This window comes from Ipomoea nil, unplaced genomic scaffold (genome assembly GCF_001879475.1).
Source record: "Ipomoea nil cultivar Tokyo-kokei standard unplaced genomic scaffold, Asagao_1.1 scaffold2480, whole genome shotgun sequence".
Taxonomy (NCBI): Eukaryota; Viridiplantae; Streptophyta; class Magnoliopsida; order Solanales; family Convolvulaceae; genus Ipomoea; species Ipomoea nil.
The window spans coordinates 6,539,852-6,563,359 of record NW_017618908.1 but is presented as its reverse complement, the minus strand read 5'-3'; the positions used below and the strand labels follow the sequence as shown (position 1 = coordinate 6,563,359).

General features: G+C 34.1%; 1 long non-coding RNA gene across 1 annotated transcript; it reads right to left on the bottom strand.

Moving 5' to 3' along the window:
* Nucleotides 1-11,873: 11,873 nt before the first annotated feature.
* On the bottom strand, nucleotides 11,874-23,066 carry LOC109153307. The gene is made up of 3 exons (XR_002049493.1): nucleotides 22,964-23,066; nucleotides 13,453-13,457; nucleotides 11,874-11,885 (listed from the first exon to the last, which is right to left on the bottom strand). It is a non-coding gene; the product is annotated as an uncharacterized LOC109153307 (long non-coding RNA).
* Nucleotides 23,067-23,508: the final 442 nt, after the last annotated feature.

Sequence of the window (23,508 nt, the reverse complement as noted above, 5' to 3'; positions counted from 1 at the left end):
ACCAGATTCAAAGGGAACAAGACGTCATGTATCATTCTGAACCTGTAACACCCCGAAATTTTAAAACTTTTAAAACTTATATAATAAAGGTGAATTCTCATTAAATCCCAAAATCAAACATAAGTGTGCGGGGTGCTATGCCACATCTAAGCTGGAGAACTCAGATGAACAGGCTAAACTAACTAAATATCATCAAAATAATGACAATACATAATCATGGCATGCAGGCTGAAAGGGAAACTAACTAATCTACGCTCCGGGGTCTACTCATCTGTGCCTGAAAGCCAAATATATCTGTTCAGCGAATGATGCTGGTAACCTACTCCAACGCGTTGAAATACATACATATATATATATATATATATATATATATATATATATATATATATATATATATATATATATATATATATATATATATATGAAAACCATTTTGAAGCAGGAAGATATAAACTTAGGAGACTCTAGCTTTAAAACCAGGGATAGACTCGACAGATAGGGATAAGCACATTAAGCGACGATAGACAGTTATATAGAGACAACATCATAAAGAACATGTATCCAAGGTCACCGTTCACTTTCAAATCATTCACATAATCATTCAATCATCATTCAAGTCACACAAGCACACTTTGGTGGCACCACGGGACCAATCGCATGCCCCGAACATGAAGGTTAGTACATATAGTACTAACACGGCCCTGCAGCACCCTACCTCATACCGCAGCATGAAGGGGTTGATCGCAACCAACCGTATAGACCGTCAACGAACTCGACGGCGGATTACAGCCCTACACACCGCTGACGCGCTCAGTCGGTGGATTGTGATCCTCTTTAAGGGGGGGAGGGGGGACTGCGACCCTACACACCGCTTGACGAACTCAGTCGGTGGGTCGTAGCAGATCAAGCCCTACACACTGCCTGAGGGACTCATTCGGTGGGCGATGATCTGGGAAGTATTGAGAAATCAAAAGGTTCTTATTTAAAGAAGTCTAAATTAGCTTTGTCTTCTTATTTTATTATTTTATTAATGTATTATACAATCATATAAGGAAATGCGTCCGATTAGAGTTTAAATTTATTCATACAAAATTTAGAATTTACATTTTTTTTTATTGATTTCTAAGTACAATTCTCTTAGTTAGTATTCATATTTTTAGAATTATAATATATATGAAATACAATTAGGAATAAATCAACTTAATTATGTGAATTTTTTCAATAAATTTATCTAAATATGTACATGATTAGAGATTATACAGTCGTTATATTATAAACCGCGGTGCATGTGCACTGCGGTAAAAAACGACGCCGTTTCCTTAAGTAAAGAAACGGCCTGCCGTTAGAGTTAACGGAGTCCGCTTGTTTGGTGTATTAAACACCAACTGATACTACAGTATATCTAAACCGACACTGCAGTTATATCAAAATGATACTGTACTTATAGTGAAATGAAACTGCAGTGTATATAAAATGAAACTGAATAACGTTTCACATATTTGAGTGTATATTGTACAATGAAGCTGTAATTATATCAAAATGATCATGTAGTTGTGTTTTAATGAAACTATAGTGTATATAAAATAAAATTAAATAACATTTTCACATATTTGAGTCTATAAATATTGAATGAAACTATAGTTATATCGAAATGAAACTGTAGTTGTGTTGAACTGAAACTGCAGTGTATACAAAATGACACTGAATAACAGAGTTACTTTTTGCAAAAGGGTGCGAAACGTTTGAAACAAACACTGTTTATTTTTATTTAAAAAAAAAAAAGACGCGCGGTGCATAATCGATTATGCACCGCGGTGCATGATATAATTTGCCGAGATTATATTAACCATACAAAATTTTAATTTTAATTTTATATGTTATGAAAATAGATACTTGACCAAATATATAAAAGTTCAACTATATTATTATATTGTGCATTATAACATCTTTTCATTGTTTTCTATTTTTAATTTTAAATTCATAATATAAAAAAATTCACGAGCAACGCACGGGTAAAACACTATATATTTAAAAATACAATTTGATAAATATCATAAATTAATTAGTACAATATCATTTCTGTTTATAATAATTAAAGAAAGAATAAATAATTCAAATATGTGAACCAATGATTTCAAAATGAAATTAATATACAGTTAGAAATAAATATAACATGATTAGATTTACTTTAATTAGTTTTAATTTCCTTAATGAAGTGACTTTTTTTATCCGTTTTTTTATGGGATACTAAGAGAGTGTTTGGATTGCTGGAAAATCTATACTATAATTAAAAACAAAATTCTATTTACTTGATTTTTCACACAAACAAAAGTAAATAGTAAAGGTAAATTAAAAAATGAACATAAATATTTCGCAATAATTCTCTACATCATCATCAATTAAAAATGGAACAAAAATTAGGTAAATTGGAAAATAAATGAATATTAATAATTGACTAAAAATTAAAAATGAAAAAAAAAAGAAACAAAAATTAGGTTAATTAGAAAAGGAAATTAATATTAATAATTGACTGAAAATAAAAAAAAAATGATTCATAATTGACTAAAATGGAAAAGAAAATTGTCAGATATTGCATTTTAATTTTTCACAATAATATTACGCAGTAGAATAAATCAAATCACAATTATATCATAAATCTTTCACAATTTTAAATAATGGAACATAAATTAAAAATTGAACGGAAATATTTCAATAATAATATTCTACATCATTCATTAAAAATGGTTCGGATAGGTAAAAATATCATTGCATATGATATTCTAATTGACTGAAAATAAAAAAGAATAATTGTCTGAAATTGAATATAATATTACTAATCGACTGAAATTATAAAAGGAAATGAATATTAATAATTGACTGCAAATAAAAAAAAGGGTTCATAATTGACTAAAATGATAAAAGAAATTGACAGATCATTGCATTTTAATTAAAAAATAGAACGAAAATATTTCAATAATAATATTCTACATTATCAATAGTAAATGCATGTTTTAAACAATAGTAAAGGTAAATTAAAAATAGAACGAAAATATTTCAATAAAAATATTCTACATCATCAATTAAAAATGGAACGAAAATTAGGTAAAAATATCAATGCATCTAATATTCTAATTGACTAATTGACTGGGAAAAAAAAAGAATAATTGGCTGAAAATGAATCTGATATTACTAATTGACTGAAACAAAAAGGATCACTAATTGACTGAAATTCAACCATTATATATTTTCACCCGAGACACCCATTCTTTTGGACTAAAGGTGTTAGCTCTAGACGAAGATGGACAAGATTGTGTTGTTACTACCAATGTTGTCTACAAAGAGGTTTCAATAGTGTGTAAATACAATCTTAGATATTATGTTTTTTTTTAAATGACAAAATTGCTATATATCTAGACAAAAATTATATTTTCCATACAAATAAATTAGGATATCAATTCATTTTTATAACTGAGTTGCTAGAGAACGAGCACATTTTCTTAATTTATAAAAATACTGAACAATGATAAATAAAATCTCCAAAATTACAGCACCGCGTGCATACATCTACATATTAGCTATTAATTTGAGCAATTAATAACATAAAAACACATAAACGATCCAAACCATACATTCAATTGCACTATATAATATTTGATGTTCTATTTAAATAATTATATATCGATCCAAATATTCTTAATATATTACAACAAATTCATTCCGTGCATCGCACGGGTGCAAATACTAATAATAATAATAATAATAATAATAATAATAATAATAATAATAATAATAATCTAACCTCAGTCGATCGCGCCCGCCGACCCCGACAAAAAGTAAGCATAAATATATTCATGTACGCAAACGATGGTTTATGCGGCAAACCCAAAACCCAAAACATAAAATATAGACTCTATCCAGAAGATACATCAGAGCACACACAAGCTAGCACGGGAAATCTTCATCTGCTTGTCTTGCAAAAAAGTATGGTGCCAGCAGAGAGAGTCTATACAAAATTAAAAATAAATATTTTTATTAACAAAAATGTTAATTATGTCATGGTTCAATTCATGATGTTTAAAAAAAAAATTCTTTTGAAAGAGTTGTATAATTTTTTTCTTATCAATATTTTGAAATACACCTTTTTCAATAAAAAATAATTAATACAATTATTCATCAAATTATTTATCATTCGATTAAAAATAATTAAACAATACACCTTTACAATTTTCATTGCTAAAAAAGCTCTCTAAACACTAATTACAGTCACCTTTTTTTTTTTTAACATATAAACAATTATATTTTGTATTTAAATATTTATTTCTGTTTTTAAATTGAGTGGTGCTAATAATAATAATAATAGTAATAATAATAATAATAATAATAATAAACGGTGTGAGGGCCCTTAGGGTTGTGGTTCAGCTCTTTGGAAAGAACAATAAAAACGGTCTAAGTATTTAAAAGACTATCACTTTCTCATCATATATAATTAAGCATTTAAAAGGCAACCTCTTTCTCATCATAATTAAGAAACTTTAAGAAGCATAATAATCACAATATAACCAGAACCTATCATCACTAAAAAGAAATCATGAGTAAACAACATTAAGAACATTGTCCACTCAAAAAAAAAAAAAAAAAAACATTAAGGACATCGTTGGCCAACAAAATATTCTAAAACTATTCAGAAATGATCCAGTACTAAAAAATAAATAATAATAATTAAAAAAAAAAAAAAAAAAAAAAGAAGAAGAAGAAGTCAATTCAAGTAGCTATCGCCCTGCCCCGCCCCTTCAATATTCAATCTAACAATGCAATTGTTGATTAACCACGCACGCATGAATCAACATTTAATTTAACAATCCCAAAATTCTTGACCTCTTATAGATACGGAGTATAATTTAATAAAGTAAGCATAAGTATATTCATGTATGCAAACCCAAAGGCCAAAACACAAAATATAGAGTCTACCCCAGCCCCAGCCAAAAAGATACATTATCAGATCGAGCTGAGCATACACAAGCTAGCACGGGAAATCAATCTTCGATCATCTATCTGCTTTTGGCTTGAAAGAAAGTATGGTGCCAGCAAAACCGGCAGTGTCATGCATCATCTTCACTACATTCACCCCGATGTGGGAAATACTGAAGACCCTCCTCAAGCTCATCGTATGCTTGGACGTACCGGAAAAGAAGAATAAAGGGATTGTTTCTGATAGCTCTGGCGAGTCGGAGGAGATCCCCGTGATGGGGTTGATGGTGAAGCAAGAGCTGAGCAAAGCAATATTTCAGGTAGGTGTGACTTTAAACGTTGGTGTGGTTGCACTGAGAAGAGAGAAATTGCACTCTCTAGAACAGCTTATCGTTGTGGCAAACGCGGTGGGATGTGCACTCATCTTCAACGGCCTTCTGCTCCGGGAGTGCACGCCGGCCTTTGCGAGAACTGCCGAACTCATGGGAGTGGGCTTAGTATTTGTTAACGTTCATCTGCTGTTCTCTATTCATATGACCGGATGGTGGCTTCGAATCCTCCTAGCTCTCTGCTGTGCCATCTGCATGAGGCCTTTGGTCATGGCGGAACTATTCTCCCACACTAAGAAGAGCCCTAACATCAGCGGTAACGTTGATGAATTGAAGCAGTCAGTCATCACTCTTGACATACATCAGCCATAATATAATGGCCGCCGGAGTAACTATTTGAATTTAAAATAAAAATGTGAAATACATATGTGGGCATGCAGTTGAGCTAGCTAGCTCCATCTGTTTACTTGCACCCAACTATGATTTGGATTATAATCAATTGATAATTCAATACTTTCTGTTTCTAACCTTCTTCTCCTCTATTTCCAAATACTACTTATTAAATCATTGAGTTAAATAACTTTATGTTTTTTTTTTTTTGTAATCTTAAATGTATAGAGTATGCATGGTTTCTAACCTTGGAGGTGTGGTTGAGTATAAGAGATTTATCCATCATTAACTAAAGGTCAAGAGTTCAATCAAAAAAAAGTTTTTTTTTTTTTTTTTTTTTTTTTTAAGTATGCATGGTTTCTCTCAGTTTTCCAAACTTTCCTATGATTTGACGGTGGTTAATTATTCAAGGATTAGTCATTATGTCTGACCATGAAAATTCTGAATACATCTATAAAAAAAATAATAATAAAAAAGTATGCATGGTTTCTCTCAGTTTTCCAAACTTTCCTATGATTTGACGGTGGTTAATTATTCAAGGATTAGTCACTATATCCGACCATGAAAATTCTGAATACATCTATAAAAAAAAAATAATAAAAAAGTATGCATGGCTTCTCTCAATTTTCCTAGCTTTATGATTTGACCATGGTTAATTATTCACGCTAATGATTTTTTTTTTTTTTTTTGGTTGTATATCAACAATCGTATCCGTTAATTTCATTTTTTCTCTTAGACTTATGGGTGTTATTTCACTAGTCTTTTTTTTTTTTTTTTTTCCAGAACATCTCATGTTGATCTTAGTATTATTGCCCGGTGTATATTATATTGTTTCAGTTCTAATATATTTTACTTGTACGTAGGTGCACTCTATGAAACTATTACTTGCATTTTTAACACAATTTATTTGCATTTCAAAGTTCAAATTATTTACAAAAATATCACCGCATTTCTTTAAAAACAACGTTTCTGATCTATTAGATCTGAATAGATGAACAATTATGAGTTCTCAATTTTCTACTGGGCATGTGGTTCTCATTTGATCCGTCTCCTATATCTAAGGAGTGGGGCAGTGGGATACGAGAAGCTGCCCCACACTGGATTAGCCGATGAGATTAACTTAAAATTTTTAAAATATATGTAAAATATTAAATTTCGGTGGAGATATATAGCTAATTGACCCCTCTAGCCTGGCATTGAAACGGATTAGTCACTGACCGAATGGTGGATGATATGAGAGGAAAAAGACAAAAAGCGATAGATTACGACACCCGCTCTTTCGTGACACATTAAAATATTGTAATATTCTGTTTTGACGAAAAATTAAAAAAGTGGTAGAAATTGAGTTAATTGACGTGTTGTTTCCGACTATAAAGAGAGATGTTTAGCCGCTTAATAGTTTGGCCATAATGACACATTTAACGGCATACACTGATTCGCGCAACACGTAGGACATTTCCAAAACTTCTGGATACAATATTACGACGTGAGCAGGGACAGAGTTAGAAATTTAATTGAGGAGAAGCGAAGCAGTAGGGACTGAAAAAACTGTAAAACTATGTTGACCTTTACTATTACCAAGCAATCTAACTCATTTTTTGTTATTATTTGATGGAGTAGTTTTTTTATACTAATACTAAAACATGCACTATATATACACATATACATACAAATATTATATATGGGGTGAGGGGGTGCATATTTGCATAACTATTGGTGCGGTCGCACTGACCGCACATTAAGGCGCGACCGCACCTAAACTCTACTATGTGTGTGTGTGTATGTGTGTGTGTGTACATATATATATATATATATATATATATATATATATATATATATATATATATATATATATATATATATATATATATATATATAGGGAAGGGATCAGGTGCATTTGTGCCTTCCCGTGCGGTTGTGCGTGAGGTTTATACTTAATGTGAGTGAGTGTTGTGCTTAATGTGCCTGAAATTTGTACTTAATGTGCGTAATGTTAATATGCATGAGTTTTGTACTTAATGTGCCTGAGTATTGTGCTTAATATGCGTGAGATTTATGTTTAATGTGCGTGAGTAGTTCAGAATTACGAGCTCAAAAGGAAGCAGAACAAAAAACTCACGCACATTAACGCCCAAGCTTCTTGTTACTTCTTCCTTCAATTTGACCATGGATTCTGGATTATCAGCTATCTTCAGTGCAGTTGAATGTTTGTATAGATGACGCACGCACAACAAAATTTGCACACCAGCTAAGTGTGGATTTTTGTTGTATTATTCCCATAATTCTTAACCACCATAGCCCACCTCTGCATCATCATCATCAGGGAGGGGCAATGGCTACTGGGGATAGAGAATAAGCTGACATCCATATTTTCTGCTGTATTTTACACATTCATCACGCACATTAAGTACAAATCTCAGGCACATTAAGCACAACACACGCACATTGAGTACAAATCTCACGCACATTAATCAACCGCACAATCGCACGGGAAGCATTCAACCACACGGGAATCTTTAACTATATATATATATATATATATATATATATATATATATATATATATATATATATATATATATATATATATGAGTTTATGTAATTACATCTTCATTAGTCAATAATGTACTACATTATCATTAAATATTATCTTTTTTTTTATCATAAAGTTATATATCTATTATCTAAGTTAGAGAATAATTGAATAAAAAAGTTATATTTAATTAATAAATTAAATATTTGAAAGGAGAAAGAAAATACTTGAGTGAAACAAAAAGAAAAAGAAAATACTCATTGTAAAACTTTTACTGTCATTTACATTATATATCACTTGAATTCCGGGTTCATAAGACTTCACTTTCAAAATTTTTAAAAATCATTTTCGTTTAATTTGCTTTTTAAACAGTGGTAAATGGTTTATTGTGAAATTGAATATTTGTCAATGTGAATGACTAATGTATGATATCATAAGAAGAGCCCTCACATCATCGGTGACGTTGGTGATGAATTGAAGCAGTCATCACTCTTGACATCAACCATAATATAATGGCCGCCGGAGTAACTATTTGAATTTTAAAATGAGAAATACATATGTGGGCACGGAGTTGGGCTAGCTCCATCTGTTTGCTTGCACCCAACTAGGATTTGGATTATAATCAATTGATAAATCAATACTTTCTGTTTCTAATCTTCTTCTCCTTTACTTTTAAATACTGCCTATTAAACCATTAAATTAAATAAGGCAATTTATATCCTACACCACGGCACGCGTTGCACTATGCGCCCAGATGCAAAACGACGTCGTTTTATTTATTTATTTTTTTGAAATTTCCTGCCCCAGTGAATGACAGTAATTTTTTCTTTAAAAAAATACCCGCTGTTCAAGAATGTACATAATGTTATACTAGAATACACATAATTGTATACATGAATGTACATAATTATATAACAAAATATACATACTCTTTTTAAAAGATAATACACATAATCTAATATAATACATAATAAACATAAACTTTTAACATAATAAACATAAACTTTTAATATAATACACATCAACTTTTAACATAATACACACAAATTTTCTGATTCGGATGTACATAATTGTATAAAAAGAATGTACATAATTATATAAAAAATGTACATAACTGTATGAACCAATACATATAACTGTATGAACAAATACACATAACTTTGTGAACAAATACACATAATCCCAACAACTTTCTACCGCGCCTCCCAAAACGACCCCAAAACGACGTCGTTTTGAGAGGCGCGCGGCGCACAGTGCTATGTGCGCCGTGGTGTAGGGTATAACGATTGATTAAATAACTTTCTGTTTCTAATCTTAAACGTATAGCAGTATGCAGGGTTTCTACTTTCTAGTGATTATTGGTTCTGTGCTCTCAATTTTCCTAGCTTTTCTCTGATTTGACCATGGTTAATTATTCATGCTAATGTTTTTTTTGATTGGTTGTATATCAACAATCTTTAAGGTAGCATCATTTTTTGTCTTAGACTTATAGTGTCATTTTACTAGTTTTTTTTTTTTTTTTTTTTTTTTTTTTTTTCCAGATAGAATTTCTCATGTTGGTCATAGTATTATTGCTCGATGTATATTATATTGATACACATCTAATACATTTTATTTGCATTTTTAATACATTTTATTTGCACGTAGGTGCACTCTATGAAACTGTTACTTGCATTTTTAACACAATTTACTTGAATTTCAAAGTTCAAATTATTTACAAATATATCATCGCGTTTTGTTTTTTAACTGTGTTTATGATCCGTTTGATCTAGACAGATGAACGGCTGTGATGAATTCGAATTCCTCTCGTGGGCATGTGGTTCTCACCTAATCCGTCTCCTGTATATAAGGCATCCATATGTATCGTCATGTCTAGATTATGACGGAGCAAGTTATCCTTCCAATAAGGCAAATCCCAAAATATACTTTTTCTCTTCCAATTGTGTGATGATGTGAGTCTAATTGTGCACAATTCTAGTATTAATTTGATCATATTTGTTAGGCTTGAGTTCATGATTTTGGTAATTTAATTGCATAATCCGTTGTTTTATCATTTAGTTATGATTCACACTTCTTTTGAATGTTTTACGGTGTTTGTTAGTGTTTTGGAACCATTGTACGTCATTAGCAAAGACAAGGGAAGTTCTTGGAAAATTTGGAGTCAAAGTGGATCGCATGGCGCGTACGTCCAAATTTTCCAATGCCGAGTCCGAGAAGGCGCCCAGGGGCTCGACGCGTTGAGCGGATACAACGAGGTCCACCAGAATTTGACGTCTTTCTCGACGCGTCGAGATTTTCCAGAACCCAACCAAGATTTGTAACATCAAGGCTCGACGCGTCGAGCGGGAAGACGGCGCAGGCGCATTTTTGGCCCGTTTCACACGGAATTTTCCTATTTCCTCCGGAATTGGTTCCAGCTATAAAATTCCACCTTCCTCAACCCTAAAATTCATTCAGAGATTGTTGGAGACAAGAAAGAGAGAAATCAAGAACCACAAGTTGTCTTGGGAAGCAAGAAGAAAGCTAGGGAGATTTGGGAAAATTGGTTGGTTCAATCTTGTACTCTCTTGATAATTTGTAAAAGTGTTTATGAACCTATGTGTCTGTGCTCTCAGATTCTTTAATATATTATTATTTGGGTTTTAAACTTGTGTTGCAATTGTGTTTATTATTGTTGTTGCTAGTAGTTCAGGGCCCGGATTACTTGTTTCATTGCTTTGTTTATGTCATAATGGGAGTTAGGCATAATTGAGAGTACACATAATTACACTTAATTGTTGCACCTTGGGGGATGACATATATGTTTGGGAGTTTAATTATTGATTATTGCGCATTATCGGGAGATGGTAGTAGTTAGGAATTTATTATGAATGCTTGTTCTTATATTGTTGGGTGTTTATATCACGGGAGTGCATATTCGCTAGAATTAGAGATTACAGGAGTAACTCTATACTATCTTTGCATTCTCACACTAGTTTAATCCCATATTTAATATTACACTTAAGTCAGGCACTAGGGGATTAAATACTTGAATCCCAAAAATCTCAATCTCTCTCTATTGTTTACAAAATCCTGATTTTATTGCTTTGCTTTATTTACTTATTGCAACCATTCAAGGTAATCATTAGGATTAGCTTCATAAGAATTAATTAGTAGTTAGTGCTTAATACCTCACTTCCATGTGGATCAATTACCCGATACTCCGGGTATTCTTTGTTTGAAAATATACTGCAATCATGTGACTGCACAAACCCATCAATGCGACCAATTGGGTCATCAGTAATCTTTGAGATATTTTTCACACTATTAAACAACCCATCACCCGTCAAAAATTGTGGCGGTTTTGATTTCTCTACCCGTCGTTTTACAAAAGCATCTTGATTTTTCCTCCATGAGTGACTCATGGGAAGAAATTGGCAATGTCAATCAAACCAACATGTTTTATGATCATTCTTCAAATAAAATGATTTAGAGTGGTGAAAACAATATGGACATGCCAGTTTCCCCAATGTCTGCCATCCAGATAACATACCATATGCATGGAAGTTATGCAGTACCTAATGTTCTTGTTATTTTTGGACTCAGACCTAAAGTCTCTCTTCCCATAATTATTCTTCACTAGCTTCCTTCCACAATCTTGACTCCCCTTAGTATACAAACTGTCACTAGCAAAGCCCTCCCCCGCATTCTACCTATACTAATTATGAGCCAGTAGGGCTGCAAAAGATCTCATTGAATTTAATTATGATTTTTTTTCGTATGTAAGAGTAGTCACCAGATGTTCAAAAGAAAAGAGGTGGTGAACATAGAAAGATCATCACCTTGTCTTCGTCTTCAATTTTGATATCAAGTCTGGCCAGATCTAAAATTATATGGCTGGAGATCAGACATTAATATGATGCACCTAAGTCTGAAGCATCATGCATAAAGCCTCTTCTTTATATAGAGTTTGTTTGTCAGCGATTTTTCCATTAAATGAGTCTCTAAATTATCCTAAATTTCTTTTGGAGTTTCCAAGGCCATAACATGATACATGACTTCATTCGCAAGGGATAACGGAATGGTTCCTACCACACGTTCCTTTAAATCCCCTTCCCCCTAGCTCCAATGAATCATGGATATGGGCTTATTTTATTCAAATATGGCCAAAGCAGATCTAGTAGGTTTTGCAAATGCATGGTTCCTATCTGATCCACATAAAGCTCGATCACAGACATAGTATCTATTCACATATGGAGGATGGCTATTTCATGGCATTCTACAAAGCAAACATTAATGGCTACTTCTTCAAACCATGTAGAAATTTTGGATATCCATGAGGCAAATCATGAATCCATGTGGTTGATATCTATATTTGAATATATCAAAGGAGCTTGCGGAATGTCAATAGTTAAAAAAAAAAAAAAAAAAAAAAAAGAAGTTCCAACAGTATTATTTGAAGATAACACTACTTGCATAATCCAGTTACATGAAGGATACATCAAAGGTGATAGAACGAAACATATTTCACCCAAATTCTTCTACACTCATGATATTCAAGAAAGTACTATACGTGGTGAAATCAATGTCCAGCAAATTCGTCCAAGGTATAATTTAATTGATTTGTTCACTAAGGCATTACCACTGTAACTTTTAAGAAATTTGTTCATAAGATTGGCTTGCGTCGTTTGAAGATCCTAAGAATGTTGTTCTGGAGGAAAAAATGATATTTGATGTACTTTTTTTCCTTCATTAAGGTTTTTCCCATTGAGTTTTCTTTGGTAAGATATATTTAGTGGTGTAAATATTACCTCTCAATTTTCAAAATATTGTCATATATATCTCTCATAACAAAGTTGTGATTACTCGATTTATGACACCATTTAGTAAAGTTAGAATGATAATTTCATTGTCCAAAGTGGACAGATTTCTTGTGCGCACCGGCATTTGGCGAGTCACCATGATTTACATATTCGACTTTCTATTTTTGGGGTTAGAATGATAATTTCATATTCGACTTTCTATTTTTTCCTGGCCTTTCTCCTTTTCGACTTTCTTTCTCCTCTTTCTCCTTCCTTCTTTGTGACCAAACCCATAATCCATTTCATTCTCCTTCTTCAAATAATCCTTAATCCAAATCCACGGTGTTGAGGTTCAAAAGCACCAGCGCCCCAAAAACCAGCATCGTAAACGCCGCGTGCACAAAGTCACCTAGTCGGATTACGAATGCTGACCAGTCGTCAGGATAGAAACTCTCACTAGAGTATAACTCTCGCTCACTACGTATATAAATTTTATTGGGTAAAAAAAGTGAAAAAGTGTTATAATAATAATAATAATAATATTATTATTATTATTATTAGTAATATTAAACTAAGTAGTTAGTTAATTGGTTAAAAATAATGGGAGTAATTATAGGTGCAGTACATGGCCATGATGTTAGCTTTACATGGAGTATTAAATCCTTTATTTTAGCATTTGAATTATCTTATCTAGTATAAATAGATTTGTTATTCAAGCATTTCTAATCATCAATAAAATTATCTATTCCTCTCTCTCTCTTCTCAATATATATAAATATAATATATAGATATATTATATTTAATATATATTATAGATATATTATATTGTATTTAATATATATTATATTAAATATATTATATTTAATATATCTAACATTTGGTATCAGAGTCAGTCAACCTTTCAACCCCGAGGTATTTTTCATAGTGAATTATGGCCACAAATTTCAATATTGTATGGTCGGGTCCCAAATTGGACGGGAACCTCGATTACAATTATTGGCAAATTATGATGTCCACACATTTGCAAGCTCAAAATCTTTGGAGCTTTGTTGATCCCGGTTTACCCGAAGGAGCTGATGCAGGCGCTATACGGCGAGATAAATTGGCCTTGGGTCAGATTCACCAAGGTGTTCATTATTCCATTTTTGGGCAATTAGCTCGTGCTCAAACAGCAAAACAAGCTTGGGACATCTTAAAGGTGTCACACAAAGGAGTCGATCGGGCGCAGAAGTCTAAGTTGCAGTCGTTGAGAAGGTTGTACGATAATTGTGAGATGACCTCTACAGAAACAGTAGATGCGTATTTCACTCGTCTTATTGATATGGTGAATAAGATGAGGCTATATGGAGATACGATTGAAGATGGTGCAGTGGTTGAAAAAGTTCTTCGAACTATGCCGATGAAGTATGACCATGTGGTGGCTTCAATAACAGAGTCACACAAAACCGAGCTCTTATCAATTGCAGAGCTGAAAGGTATGGTAGAAAGTCATATTGACAGGATTACGTCAAAATCGGAACCACTAGCAGAAGAAGCTTTGAAGAGTCAAGTCACCCTTAATGTGACTGGCACTAATCAAAGAGGTGGAGGATCTGGTAGAGGTCGTGGAAGAGGAAGAGGAGGTTCTAGTGGAAGAGGTCGTGGTAACTTCAACCAAGGAGGAGGACGTGGTAACTCCAACCAAGGAAGAGGTGGAGGTAATACCAAACAAGGTAAATTTCCATTTCATTGCTACAATTGTGGCAAGTATGGGCACAAGATTGCAGATTGTTGGTATAATGAGGACAACAATCGTGGAAATCAAGCAAACATTGCTGAAAACACTGCTGAAAAGTTTGGTGAGAGTTCTGAAACTTTACTTTTAGCCAGCGATAGTTTTTCTGCAGATAAGAACATATGGTTCTTGGATACTGGGTGTAGTAACCATATGTGTGGGAAGAAAGAATTGTTTTCTGAACTGGATGAATCAGTCCGGTCTGAAGTGACATTTGGCAATAAGTCAAAGGTGCCAATTTTGGGAAAAGGTAAAATCTCTATTCAGTTGAAGGATGGTACTCACAATTTTATATCCGATGTGTTCTATGTTCCTGAACTACACCAAAATTTGTTGAGTATGGGTCAGTTGTCAGAAAAAGGATATAAGATACATATTGCTCAGGGGTGTTATACCATTGCAGATGCTAAAGGAGTTTTGATTGCAAAGGTAAATATGTCCCAAAATCGACTATTTCCTTTGAAAATTAAGCATACTCTCCTTGCTTGCTTTAATTCTGAAGTTTGTGATGATAATTGGTTATGGCATATGCGGTTTGGGCATTTTCATTTTTCTGGGTTAAACTATCTTGCGAGAAAGGAACTTGTTTCTGATTTACCTGTTGTGAATGTCCCTAATCGTATCTGTGAGATTTGTGTGATTGGGAAGAAGCATAGAGATCCCTTTCCCGTGGGCAAGTCAAGGAGAGCCACAAAACAGTTGGAGATTGTTCACTCAGACCTGTGTTCGTTGGAGGTTCCCTCATATGGAGGTTGTAAGTACTTTATTACTTTCATTGATGATTTCAGTAAGAAAACATGGGTTTACTTTCTGAAGCAAAAGTCTGAAGCATGTGATGTTTTCAAACAATTTAAGGCTTTTGTTGAAAAGCAAAGTGGTTATGAAGTTAAAATCTTGAGATCTGATAGAGGTACAGAATATATTGCTTGTGATAATTTTCTGAAAGAAAAGGGTATTCAGCACCAAATGACAGCTAGATACACTCCACAACAAAACGGAGTGGCTGAGAGGAAGAATAGGTCAATCATGGATATGGTGAGGTGCATGTTGAAATCCAAGGATCTGCCTAAACCTTTTTGGGCAGAAGCTGTTGCTTGTGCTGTCTATGTGTTGAATAGGTGTCCAACTAAGAGTGTCCGTGATAAGACGCCCGAAGAAGCTTGGAGTGGGAGAAAACCCTCTATCAAATATCTCAAGGTTTTTGGATGTTTGGCATATGCCCACGTGCCGGATCCATTGAGAAAGAAGTTGGATGATAAAGGTGAGAAATGCATATTCATTGGTTATAGTGACGCTTCAAAGGCTTATAAACTATACAATCCTGAAACTAAAAAGGTTGTTATAAGTCGTGATGTCACTTTTGATGAATATGGTGCCTGGGATTGGTTAGCTAAAGATGAAAGTTCAGTTGTTATTCCTGCTGTTGAAAATATTGTTGAAGAGCAACCGATTCCAGATAATGTCCAGTCTCCTTCACAGCCAGAATCGTCAGTTCGGCGATCTCAGCGCGAGCGCCACTTACCAGCTCGCTTGCAAGATTATGTTTTGGGTCATGATAATGACCTGTCTGATGAAGAGATTGTTCAATTTGCTCTCTTTGCAGATTGTGATCCTTTAACTTTTGAGGAGGCTGCTACAGAAACTCATTGGCTTAAGGCGATGGATGAGGAGATACGTGCCATTGAGAAGAATGGTACCTGGGAGTTAACAGATTTACCTCCTGGAAAGAAGCCAATTGGAGTGAAGTGGGTTTACAGAACGAAGTACAAGTCAAATGGAGAGATTGACCGTTTTAAGGCACGGTTAGTAGCAAAGGGTTACAAGCAAAAACCAGGTATTGATTATTTTGAGGTTTTTGCTCCTGTAAGTAGACTTGATACAGTTCGAATGATTATTTCTCTTGCTGCTCAAAATGATTGGAAATTGCATCAAATGGATGTCAAGTCTGCTTTTTTGAATGGTTTTCTTGAAGAAGAAATATATGTTGAACAACCTGCAGGATTTCTGAAGAAAGGGGAGGAAAATAAAGTGTACAGGTTGAGAAAAGCTTTGTATGGCTTAAAGCAAGCGCCTAGGGCGTGGTATGGTTGCATTGATTCATATTTTGTTGAAATTGGTTTTATGAGATGTCCTCATGAACACACTTTGTATGTCAAATGCACGGATTCTGGTGATATTGTTCTAATCTGTCTGTATGTTGATGATCTGGTTTTTACTGGAAATAACTTGAAGTTAATCTCAGAATTCAGGGAGGCACTCATTAAGAGGTTTGAAATGACCGATATGGGCCTTATGTCTTACTTTCTTGGCCTTGAGGTTGTTCAGATGGATGGTGGAATCTTTATTTCACAAAAGAAGTATGCTGCTGATATTTTGAAAAAGTTCAAAATGGAAAACTCCAAACCAGCTTCAACTCCGGTAGCTGAAAAGTTAAAGGTGTCCAAAGATGAGTGTGGTAAGAATGTGAATGTTACGTCTTATAAAAGCTTAATTGGAAGTCTGAGGTATCTGGTGGCAACAAGGCCAAATATTTCTTTTGGAGTTGGGATACTTAGCAGATTCATGGAGGAACCAAAAGAATCACATTGGGCTGCAGCAAAGCGAATTCTGAGATATGTCAAAGGTACGAGTAATGATGGAATTTTTTACTCTACTAATGAAGTAGTGGAACTTGTTGGGTATACAGACAGTGATTGGACTGGAGATATTGAGACCAGAAAAAGCACATCAGGATATGCCTTCTATCTTGGTTCAGCCATATTTTCTTGGTCTTCAAAGAAGCAGCAGATTGTAGCACTTTCAACCGCAGAAGCAGAATATATTGCAGCAGCAAACTGTGCTACTCAAGCAGTTTGGTTGAGGAGAATTTTGGAGTTCTTACAACACAAGCAGGAAGCACCAACAACTATTTTTTGTGACAACAAGTCAGCAATTTCGTTGTCCAAGAATCCTGTCTTTCATGGTCGCAGTAAACACATTGATATCAAGTATCACAAAATCAGAGAACTGGTTGCTGAAAAACAAATCAACATTGAGTATTGTTCGAGTGAGTGTCAAGTTGCAGATATTTTTACGAAGCCGTTGAAGACAGAGACATTTCTTAAATTGAAGAAGGATATTGGGATGACCAATATATTCAACTTGGTTTAAAGGAGGCAATGTTATAATAATAATAATAATAATAATAATAATATTATTATTATTATTATTATTATTATTAGTAATATTAAACCAAGTAGTTAGTTAATTGGTTAAAAATAATGGGAGTAATTATAGGTGCAGTACATGGCCATGATGTTAGCTTTACATGGAGCATTAACTCCTTTATTTTAGCATTTGAATTATCTTATCTAGTATAAATAGATTTGTTATTCAAGCATTTCTAATCATCAATAAAATTATCTATTCCTCTCTCTCTTCTCAATATATATAAATATAATATATAGATATATTATATTTAATATATATTATATTAAATATATTATATTTAATATATCTAACAAAAAGTAAAAACATGACCCATTAATTCTTTCAATCCATTAGAACATGATAACTCATCAGGAGAGTAAAAAGTAAGAGTAGATGTAATATTACTCTTTCATGTAGCTCAATCTTATTATATTCTTAAATTCATATATATTACTTGGTGGCCACCCCATTATCCTTCTTCCTCTTGGTACCTACTTCCGCCATTATCAAAGGTCTAATACAGAAGACACAGCAGAGAGCTAGGATGATTCGTAGCCACCACACCAAATTACGGAGAACATCAAATGAATGCTAGCAAATACTATGCCCACTCCGACCAGTTCCGCAGTTGTCGCAAACGCCGGCGTGCTTTCACGGAGCATAAGGCCGTTGAAGATAAGGCCACACCCCGTTGCGTTTCCACAACCATAAGCTGTTCCACAGCTTCCAATTTGTCTCTCCTCAGTGCAACCAGACCAACGGTTAAGGTAACGCCTACTTGATAGATTGCTTTACTAAGCTCTTGCTTTTCCAAATTTTGGATTGCGTTTTCGGGTTCCTTGAGCTTGACGAGGTTCTTGAGTTTATCCAACGTTGTGGCCAATGCGGTGATGATGAGTGATAGGATAGCGGAACAAACGCCGCCGCCGGAGAAGGCCGGTGGTTTCTGGGCGTTGTCTGCTGGCGCCATTTCAATAACTTCCATTATTTTGATCAGTATTATTATATGTGAAGTCTGATTGGAATGAATGTTTTTTCCAGGAGGCATTGTAGATATAGTGGCTTCAATTTGCCATTGGCTTTGCTTTTTCCGTCATAGCGACTTCGTTCTTGAGTTCTTGCCAGATTTTCGGATAGTGATGAGTTTGCCATTTTTCCCGACTGGGTTTGCCTCGTACGGTGAGAGTGACAGACTTATTCGCTTTGCCATTTTTTCCAGGATATATAAATTAAAAAATCTCAAAGAAAAAAAATTAAAATATGGTCAATTTGAACCATTCATTTGATTAAAAAAAATTGACCCATCTTTTTTCTACCTATTATAGGTCTAGTTCTCTTTGACTCTTATTAGTATGGTAGATAGTAGATATATAGTAGATTCTTTTTCAATTCCCATGCATACCTAACATTGAAATTAAAATTCTAAATAATTCTATTCCTACAAATCAAACACTGGTTCCACATTATTAATCTCCCATGGAATTGTACTTCATTTTCCACCTAATTTCCTCCCTCCAACTAAACGTCACGTAATTTTAAGTACAATATATACAGGGACGGAGCCAGAAATCCGGTTGAGGGGGGGCGAAACAGTACAGACAGATTCAGAAATTTTTTTCAGAAAAGGCAAAACATTAAAACAAAAGAGATAATTTAAAAATAAATAAATAAACTACCTAAGAAATATAATTGTAAATATTGTTGGATATGGACGAAAAATAAAACACATCGAAACTTTATAAAAATATTCATAACAAAATATGAAACATAATTAATAAAATAATTTGAATAGAAAACACATTATAAATTACACATCTTATTATAGAGTGTGTGTGTAATATTAAAAAAGCTATTAAAAAAGAATTGTAAAACAATGTTGATGCTAAAATTGGAACCCTTAACCTCATTATTACCAAAGATGTGCTCTACCACCTACTCTAACACACTTCTTGTTAACATTTTATAGTTTTTTTTATACTAATACTAAAACATGTACTATATATACATATATACATACAAATACTATATATGGGGTGGGGGTGGGGGTGGGGGTGGGGTGAGGGGGGCAGCCGCCCCCCTGCCCCCCTCTCCCTCCGTCCCTGCATATATACTAATATATATATATATATATATATATATATATATATATATATATATATATATATATATTTTGAAAAGAGCCTGCGCGGCATTTATTGGAAATATGCTGAAATAGAGTCTGGCGAACCATTGTCCGAGTACATAGGTGCTGTCCGAGTACATAGGTGCTGAATAATTAAAGGCCGAAGTGGCTAAAATATGTGCTAAACAATTATCCGATCTAGGAATATAATTAACTGAAACATAATCAAAGTAAACCATCCAAATTGCAAATATACATATTTAATTACAAATAAATATGGAGTATATATCTTTTGGATACCGTTTAACCTATATCCAAATTTTTTTTAAGTTACTAATCATAATTTAAAAAAAAAAATCAAAAAGCCGTTAATAAATTTTCATAGAAATTGTAGAATATATACTTTTCGAAACCAAAGAAATGCATTAATTTAGAAGGTGCGAAATACAACTAGGAGGGTAAGACTTCTATAACCCAAATACAGATCAAGAATCAGTTACTCGTGCTAGCTGGTAAAGAATATATACTTAATCACATTTTTTGTGCTAAAAATTAAAAGATTGAAAAAAGGTATAAAATAGATATTACTTTATAATATATATGTGTGTGTGTGTGTGGAGAGAGAGAGGTAATTTCATTTTTTATCCTAAATTTATAAGTGACAGTCCACTTTTAAGTCTTTTTTTATCCCGCCTAGGCACCGAGTAATCGGCGCCTAGGCGCTAGGCGCCCATAGGCCGTGGCGATTTCCCCCCTAGGCTCCCGCCTCGGAGACCGGCCGCCTAGGCGCCCGCCTAGTGCCTAATTCGGCCGCCTAGCGCCTAACTCGACCGATTACGCCGAGTTTACTCGTCAATTTCCGTCGAGTTAGCTGAGTTAACCCGGTTGACTTGACCTTGCTAATTTTTTTTTATTTATATGATATATATATATATATATATATATATATATATATATATATATATATATATATATATATATATATATATATGTATAATATGACATATATGCACCTACACACGTGCATTGCTTTTCATTTTTTCAGTTAGCCGCCTAGGCGACCGCCCGCCTAGGCCGCTTAGGCCCCGCCTAGGCCGTCTAGGCGCTAAGCGCTACTCTACCGCCCGACTAGCACCTAGCGCCTATTGCAACCATGATCAGAACATTCACTTTTGGTCATAATATTATTGTGGCGTGACCATTTTTTGTTCTTTATCAAAAAATAGAAAATAACAGAAACAGCAGAAAGCATCAGACTAAACAAAGACACAAATAGAAGATAACAGAAACAGCAGCATCAAGCAAAATCCAGCTCCAAAAATTAAATTTTCAATTCAAACCCACATCAGAAAGCTAATTTCCTAAGCAACCCACAGAATTTCCAAAGGAAAGGAGAACCCAATATGATAGAACGCTGAACCCACCTGGAAATCAAGAACCCATAAACGCCCACCCACTCACAAGCCTCAAAATAAAAAATAAAAAATGGAGGACTTGAGATCAAAGTCATACAATGATTCAAGAATGCAAGTGGTAGACACATACGGCTTCCCGAACCCGGGTAGCTCATGTATCTGCGTATGTTTAGAGATTATGAGCTAATGGCTGTGGGTGTATAGATCAAGATTGATGAAGGGGAATAACAACACCCAGAAAGAGAGAATAAAGTGGAGTGGAGCGGCGGATTAGCAAGTTAGGGAAGATGAAAAATATTGGAACTTCATATTTTACCCTTACACATTTTGATGGTAAAATGGACTAAGGATCATTTTGGTTAACGGTTTCATAGTCGAAAATGTAATTGGACAATTTTAAAAGTCGAGAATCAATATGGTGAAATCCTCATAGTTAAAGGGTTAAATCGGTAATTGATTCATTAAAAGTACTATTAAACACAACAAATCAAATTTAAAATAAGTAAAGAATAATAAAATAAATAAATAAAGAAGAAAGAATTGATTTGACCATGAATAGTAAGTATGTCAGATAAAATGGGACAAAAAAAATAGCATATACTACGTATCATATAATTACTCCTTGGGCGGTTAACGAACCGAACATAAACAAACAGAGGTTGTTCGTGTTAATTTGTTTCTTAAGATTTTTGGAGTGTTTGTGTTCGTGTTCGTGTTCGTTTGTTAAGCTTTTTGAAAATTCTATTTGTGTTCTTTTATTAAGTGTTCATTAATTTTTGTTAACGTTCGTGAACACGTTCACAAACACTTTTGTTAACAAACACGTTGTTAGTTCTTGTTCATAAACATGTTCCTAAATGCTTAATAACAAAAAAATATAAACATGCTCATGATCACAATTCATTCGTGAACAAAAAATAATATATGTTCACGAAAAATAACCAAACAAGTAGCACAACTATAAAGAGAATACAAACAAATATTAAAAGAACACAAACGAGCTTGTTCGCGAACATTATTAAACGAACACTAAACGAACTTGTTCACGAACATTATTAAACGAACACAAACGAGCTTGTTCACAATCTCTTAGCAAACGAGCTTACAACTGTTCAGACTCTGTTCGTTTATAAACTGAGACCTTAATAAGCGAACATAAACGAACACTTACCAAACACGAACACGAGTAGCCTTAAGCCTGATTTACTCCCTACGTAGTAGCACCCCGGCCATGATCAAAGGCCTGATACAAAAGCCCCAGCACAGAGCTAGGATGATTCTTAGCCACCACATCAAAAGTATTGCAAACAGTAGATAAACGCCAGAAATTACTAGGCCTACCCCCACCACTTCAGCATTTCTTGCAAAGGTGGGCGTGCATTCTGGAACCAGAATGCCGTTCCAGATGAGAGCAAATCCCATCATGTTTGCCGCAACGACAAGCTGTTCGACAAAGGGCAACTCATCCTCTCTGCTTCTCATCGCAAAGAGAACAAGGCTTGAATTGACACCTAGCTGAAGGATTACTTTGCTCAGCTCTTGTTTTTGCATCAACCCCATTACCAACATCTCGGAAGGATCATCGGCAGGGGGTCTTTCTGAAACGTTTTCTGGGGGGAAGCTTAGGACGAACTTGACGAGGCTCTTCACTATATTCCACAAGCTTAGGACCAACTTGACGAGGCGATCGAAGAGGCTATTGAGGAGGCACTTCACTACATTCCACAACATGGTTCAAATTAAAGGTAAGAATTTGCTGCGAGGGATCGGAGGGAATTGAAGAATTTGATGTGTATATATATAGGTTATGATATGATGATGTTTGGTTTAATTTCGTAATTTTTTTAGTGCAGTTTTGAAAGTTTCCTGACTCCCAACACGCCCTCATTGTCTGATTCTAAGATTCTTGATTATCTGATCGACAATGGCCCTCATCGCCCTAATTATTAATGTTTTGCGGTAACCACTTTCATGTTTAACTATTATATAAATTTGGGATTTGGGATT